Consider the following 7,770-nt stretch of genomic DNA (forward strand, 5'->3'; position numbering starts at 1 on the left):
GATACATCGATCCTCTATTGACTAGTCAAGCCTACAATAGTACATATATTTATCTAATTTAGTTCTTTCTATGTCTGTACAAATCTTATACTCAAATGTGTCTTCTAGATTATCTAACCAGGCACAAGCAACTCAAAGGTTAGAAACTCCATGAAATAGGCTAAATCGGCCCTCTATTGACCGAGCCAACATGAATCAATTGGTCCTTTACTAACCAAGCCAACAAGGGTATACAACTCTATCTTTCACCCAGCTGGTTGTAGCAAGAGTTGGTACCACTGGTGGTAGGGTAGGATCAATTCCCTGAGACTATAATCTCTGATCTCCACTAGGTTGTTGACAGATTTGGCCCTCACTTTTTGACTCGATATCAGTCGGTAATACTAAAGAATCAACATGCTCTTCATCAAGGTCGAGTCCTCAACGTGTCAACTAGTCGCTTCCATTGTCAACCTCGACCATTATTGCAAATAGAGCTGATTGACTAAGTATTATCATGCTACACCAAGTTAATGAATACCTCTAGAAAGGTATAGAAATAGATACACATTCCAACTAAATTGGAGAGTATCTAACCATGACCTAATAAAGGTAGTGAACACAAAAAATAATATAATCACCAGAAATATACCTTATTTTTCTATATCTTGGAGATCTCCTACAGCTGCCTGGTCTCAAAACTTAAAAAAACACATTGAGAAAATAAATCGTAAAATCAAAAACACATAAAATAGGACTCATAAACCTATGACTCTGATACCAATATCAAGTAATAAAAAATAGGGATCATGGACTTGAAATCCATGTGGAACATGATCCTGAGAGATAAAGGGTTAATTTCTATGAAAAAATGGATTATTTATAAGGAATCTAAGAAACAAAAATCCTATCTTAGAGTGTAAGATATGATAAATTAAATAAAATATTTTATTACAAAAATAACCTTTTGGGATTTTTTAGGAATTTTTTTTTGAGATTTAAATAGAGCTCTTATGACACATTTTAAGGGGATGGATCTATTGGGGTATAAGAAAGCATGTCTAGAATATCAATAAAGTGGGAGTTGATTGACAGATATTTCGACTAGCTATTTAGTGATAGTGCTCCTCTATCTTTGTATACATAGCTCGTCACTAGCGGTTACTGAGCCTCAGGTGGAGCAATCATAGTGTGATGGATTACAAGACAATGATTAGTCGACTCAGCTAGCATTGTCTTCATCAAGTAGCTCAAGACCTTGATCACATGACCATTTACTCAAGGTCTTGAAGTCTATATTTCATATCAGAGTGTTTTACCTTTGATCAACCACTACAAAAATAACTATTAATAATGACTGAATATTCCGTCGGTATTCTGTCGGTATTTGAGATTACCGACGGGATTTATGGCATCGACAGTCATTTGGTCGGCAATGCAATTTACCGACAGAAATACAATTCCGTCGGTAATTACTGACAGAATTACATTTTTCGTCGGTAAATTTAATGACTGAAAACTTGTCCCGTCGATAAAAAAGTAAACAGCAGGTAACGGAAATTTCTAACTAAAATTTATTCAGTCGGAATATTCCCAACGAAATCCTAGATTCTGTCGGGAATTCCTGATGGAAAAAATAATTCCGTCGGGAATTCCCGACGAAATCTGTAATTTCGTGGGGAATTCCTGACGGAAAACACAATTCCGTCGAAAATATATCGCAAAATTTACTGTGTTACCGATACTTTACCGACGGAAACCACAATTCCATCGGTAAAAAATTAGAAAAAAATTGAAAACCTGCTCTAATTTTACTCATTTCCCATATACAATTTTAATATAAACACAAGCCATCACAAGTGATGGCATCACAAACACAATTCATACATATCACAATCCACACAATATACTCACAACATACAACAAGATCACAATATAAAACAATCCAAAATCTCCAAAACACAATATACAATACAATACATAAACATAAGTGAACGACAAATACAAAATCTCCAAAATACAATACAATCCAAGTGTTAAGTGCTCACAATCATAAGTATCTAAAAGTAAATAAGTGAACGACAAATACAAAATATCCAAAATACTTACCATGATACATCACCTATACATATATCCAAATATAATCCTGTAAAAGTCAAATACAAGAAATTATGATTAGAATGAATCGATGCAAATGTAATATAACTCAAACATTGAAATATATAACTAATTTTACATGTAAAAATAATACCTGGATTATATTTTGGATATCCAATAATAGTGTCACGCCCCGGAGGAGTCCCTGTTCGAAGAAATTTTGGCAACATCTCCCCTGTACGGCGGACAATCTGAAACTTTCTACAAACACTATATACCTCAGCCACATGCGGCTGGAATAATAACAATAATAAAACATAACACATAGACATTCCACGCAGTTTAATAGATAACAAACTGAAACAGAAATAGGATTCAAAAACAACCCTACTCAACTACACTCGTAAAGCTCAAATCTGACAATACGATCAACTTACCTCTTCTGCCGTCCAGACAGACATGTAGTAAAATAAATCCAAATCATACCAAAAATCCATCAAACGATAAGAATCCATACAATATCCATAAGTAAAACAATACAAGGCTAAAAACAAAGTCTGATAGCGAAACTAAGATAAAATAACAACTCAAGACCAGCAGAGGACTAGCACTACGTGCAGATGGGGACTAGCGACTGGAACTGCTCCGGACAGCCTCAACCTGAAAATATCAACAATGGAGGCGGGGTGAGTCCAACACTCAGTAGGTACAACTGATATGCAAAGTAAGGAAATAACATCTAGCACTAATCATGCGTATAGTCTCCTGATGTAATAAAGGTGAATACAAACTGAAGTAAACAGGAGAATACTGTACTAACCAGGACATGGGTATAAGGACAAACAGTCCGAGAGGTATAGAAATCCTGTATGCATGTCAATCATAGGCACTTAAACAATATGCAGCATATAAATGCAGCAAACACAAACACAAACAATAAAATGCATCATGCATATGATGCCAATGTCATGGTCACCCCTGACGCCAGTCAGCCAACTCACAACAGAAGTGGGACCAAGTGGGTAGGGCTGTGACGACCGTGCACTCTGCATGGGGGAGCGCAATGCTCTCATCTCCCGGTACACGATGACGGGGAGGGGTCCCTAACGTGCTACACGCTGCGTCACACTACCCATGAGCGGACCAACGGAGCACCGGAAGAGCAAACTGACATGCTACCATGCTGCGTCACGCTATCCATAAGCGTCACAACGGATCACCGAACAGTGATGAAACTGGTGATATGCTCGACAATAATGGAGCAATCTATCACACAACATGCAATCATGCGAATGGTGCATGCCACTAAGCATGGTAATATACTGAACCAAATCTATATACATACATAATGTGCACCATAATCAATAAATCATATCAAGATTTCACAGATCAGATAGGGTATCACACCTAGGTCCTGAACATGGTGAAGCATGGTTATATCACTACCCCTAAGCATGTGTAATCAGGTAAGTAATAACATGAGATGCCAAAACAAACAAACAACCAAACATGTAACAGGTATCGGGTAGTGATTAACCGAAACAAATAAGAGAACATAATTATTGCTACTTGTAAATTTCACTACTATGCATATCAAAGACAGAAAGTCAAAAGTACCCTCCTCCGACAAAAGAAAGGTCCAATTCTGACTCCGAGATACTTGTCTCGCGTCAAAGTCCTGTAATACCAAACATACATTTTTATTTAGCTACAAATTAAACGAATAGGCAAATAAAAATCTTTAAGAACAATTTTAGAGAAAACCCCTAAACCATAAATCTCAATCTACCTAAAACAAATCCAATAGTTAATTAACGAACCCTAATTATTCCAAATCTCCGTTTTAAGTGATACTACAGCAGGGATAAATTCTTCCATATTGGCATACTACAATTATCCAACAAACATGAACCAACAATTATATACCAATCATACTAACTCATGTAAATCCAAATCCCTACACCTTACCTCAACACTAAGCTTCTCCGTTTGATCATGGCCAGATCGGGCAGCCGCAAAAATTGAGTAGCTGCCGGAAATCGAATGTCTGCTCAATCTCAATTGCTGGAAGGAAATCCTGCCAAAACCAATATGAGTTGCTGGAACCCAAATCATGCAGAGGTGTGTCTCTGATCAGAAAGACTTGCAAAGAGTAGAGATGTGCCGGTGAACTCGAACCCTAGCTAAATCTCCACTGCTCGGAAGGAAGGAGGCACCGGAGAGGGGTTGTGCATCAGCGTCGACACAATGCTCGGGCACAGGAGAGGCCGGCGATCCGTTGGCGTCGCTGGGCTAGCCCCGTGCGGAAAGAAGGCTCGGCTAGGGCACGGGGTGGCCGACGGTGGCGTCGGGCTGGCTAGGGCATGGAGGAAACTCGGCTAAGGAGTCTCGGTAGCAGCACAGAGGAAGTCGGAGAGGGCGTCGGCACCTAGGGCTCGGCTATGGCTGGCCGATTGGGGTGGCGGCAGAGAAGAGGAGGAAGGCGTGCGCGCTGGCGTCGGGTGTGCGGCTCAGGAGAAAAATAAAAATGAAGAAGATGAAAAGGAAGGCTCGGCGGAGGGGTTGTATGCTCGAGGAGGAGTAACCACCGCTGGCGGTTAGGGCAAGGAGGAGAAGGGAAGGGCGGCGTCGGGATGGCTCGGGTGCGCGAGGGAGAGAAGAAACGGCGAGGAAGAGAGAAAATAAAAAAAAAAGAAAAAGAAAAGAAAAAGAAAAGAAAAAGGAAAAGAAAATAAAACTTTTCCTCATTAAAACATGGTAGACTAAACAGGCTTTTCTGGGCCTCGTTTTTATCTCCGTTAACTCGTCCATACGAGCTTTGAAAAATTTCCAAATTTTTTTTAAAAATTTCGAAAAATTCCCTTATTAATATTCACCTATTTTTCGGTATTTTACATTCTCCCCCACTAATAAAAATTTGATCCCCAAATTTCGTTATCTATCATCAGCAAGTACTAATAATAGATATAGAGTATAAATGCTGAACGGTAAATTAAATCACACACCTCAAGTGAAAAGATGGGGATATCGAGCTCGGATCATATCCTCGAGCTCCCAAGTAGCCTCCTCATCCGAATGATGCTGTCATCCGACTTTAACCAGCCGGATAGTCTTGTTCCGCAACTGACGCTCTTTCCGGTCGAGAATCCGTACCGGTACCTCCTCATATGTAATGTCAGGCTGAACTGGAACTGGAACTGGAATATCTGCCAGCACATGCGTCGGGTCGGGCACGTATCTCCGCAGCATAGATACGTGGAATACATCGTGGACGCCTGCCAGGGACGGTGGTAGTGCTAGCCGGTAAGCTACCGCTATGATCCTCTCCAAGATCACGAAAGGGCCAATGTACCGCGGAGCTAGCTTACCTCTGAGGCCAAATCTCTTCACCCCTTTCGTGGGTGAAAATCGCAGAAATACATGGTCGGCAACAGAGAACTCTAGTTGTCTGCGTCTCCGATCAGCATAACTCTTTTGACGGTCCTGCGCCTCTGACATCCTCCGTCTGATAGTACAGACCAACTCTGCATCCTGCTGAACTCTATGAGGTCCTAACAACTGGGCCTCTCCAACCTCATCCTAGAGGACGGGTGTCCGACAATGTCTACCATACAACGCCTCAAACGGTGCCATCTGGATAGCCGAATGAAAGCTGTTGTTGTAAGCAAACTCTACTAACGGCAGATGGTCCTCCCAACAGCCTCCGAAATCCATAACACATGACCTCAACAGGTCCTCTAAAGTCTGAATGGTCCGCTCTGACTATCCATCCATGCGTGGATGGAAGGCTATCTTGAAAGCAGTGTGTGCCCAAGGCTGCTGCAAACTCGCCAAAGCGAGGCGTGAACCGTGGATCTCTATCCGGAATGATACTCAACGGAACACCATGTAGTCCGATAATCTCCCGGCAATACAGATCGCCAATCGATCCAGGGATCAGTCCTCCGGATCGCTAAAGTTGCGCATTTGGTTAATCGATCAACGATTACCCAAATCGCGTCATGGCCTCGTCGTGTCCTCGGCAACCCTACCACAAAGTCCATGGTAATGTGATCCCACTTCCACTCAGGAATAGGAATCCGCTGAAGTAACCCTGCAGATCTCTGGTGCTCAGCCTTCACCTGCTGACAGACAAGACATCTAGCTACAAAATCCGCGATGTCTTTCCTCAAATCTCGATACATACGGGTCCTGCCTGGATGGATCGCAAATCGAGAGCGATGAGCCTCCTGTAAGACCGGATGAGACTGAGGTACGCATAATCTGCCTCGGAAGTATATAATACCCTCCTCGTCTCGTGTAAACTCGGTCTGCTGCCCGTAAGCTATCTGACTACTAATGAACTGCAAATGCTGATCACCAGCCTGTGCCTCACGGATCCTCGTCCTGATCGATGACTGAGCAACCATGGTAACTAGAATACCCTGCTCTGTCGGTCCCTACTCCTCAAGATCTAACTCAGAGAAACCCTGAATCAAGTCCGTGACTGAAGTCCGGTGGCAAGCCAAAGTCCCTCTGGACTTCCTGCTGAGTGCATCGGCAACCACATTAGCTTTCCCCGGGTGGTAGCTAATGGTACAATCGTAGTCCTTCAGGAACTCCATCCATCTCCTCTGTCGGAGATTAAGCTCCTTCTGAGTGAAAATATATTTGAGACTCTTATGATCAGTGAGAATCTCAAATGTAATACCGTATAAATGATGCCGCCAAAGCTTCAGAGCAAAGATGATGGCAGCTAACTCCAAGTCATGAACTGGGTAGTTCTTCTCATGCTCCTTCAGCTGACGAGAAGCATAAGAGACTACTCTGCTGTGCTGCATCAGAACATCGCCCAAACCCTGAAGAGACGCGTCGGTGTAGAGTACAAATCCGTCCTCTCCAGAAGGTAAAACCAAAACTGGGGCCGACACTAATCTCCGCTTCAGCTCCTGAAAGCTGGTCTCGCAATCCTCGGACCACATGAACTTCACGCCTTTCCTGGTAAGGCATGTCAGCGGCATAGCAATACGCGAGAAACCCTCAACAAAACGTCGGTAATATTCGGCCAATCCCAGAAAACTACGGATCTCTTGAACTGACTTCGGCTGCTCCCAACCGGTGACAACCTCGATCTTCTGAGGATCAACTAAAATACCTCTGCTAGAAACCACGTGTCCCAGAAAACCGACTGAAGATAACCAGAATGCACACTTGCTGAACTTCGCGCACAGCTGATGTCGTCTAAGAGTCTCCAAGACTATACGAAGATGCTGTGCATGCTCCTCCTCGGAATGCGAGTAGACCAATATATCATCGATGAAAATGATAACAAACTGGTCCAGATAATCCAGAAAAATGTGGTTCATCAAGTCCATAAACACCGCTGGAGCATTGGTAAGCCCAAATGGCATTACCAAAAACTCATAATGACCGTATCTGGTACGGAAAGCTGTCTTCTGAATATCTGAGTCTATGACTCTCAGCTGATGATATCCGGATCGCAGATCAATTTTAGAATACACTGATGTACCTCTGAGCTGATCAAACAAATCCTCGATCCGGGGTAAAGGATATTTATTTCTGACGGTCACTGCATTCAGCTGTCTGTAGTCAATACATAACCTCATAGTGCCGTCCTTTTTCTTGACAAATAATACCGGTGAACCCCATGGAGAAACACTAGGGCGAATAAATCCTCTGTCTAAAAGCTCCTGG

Source organism: Zingiber officinale, chromosome 11B (assembly GCF_018446385.1).
Source record: "Zingiber officinale cultivar Zhangliang chromosome 11B, Zo_v1.1, whole genome shotgun sequence".
Classification (NCBI taxonomy): domain Eukaryota; kingdom Viridiplantae; phylum Streptophyta; class Magnoliopsida; order Zingiberales; family Zingiberaceae; genus Zingiber; species Zingiber officinale.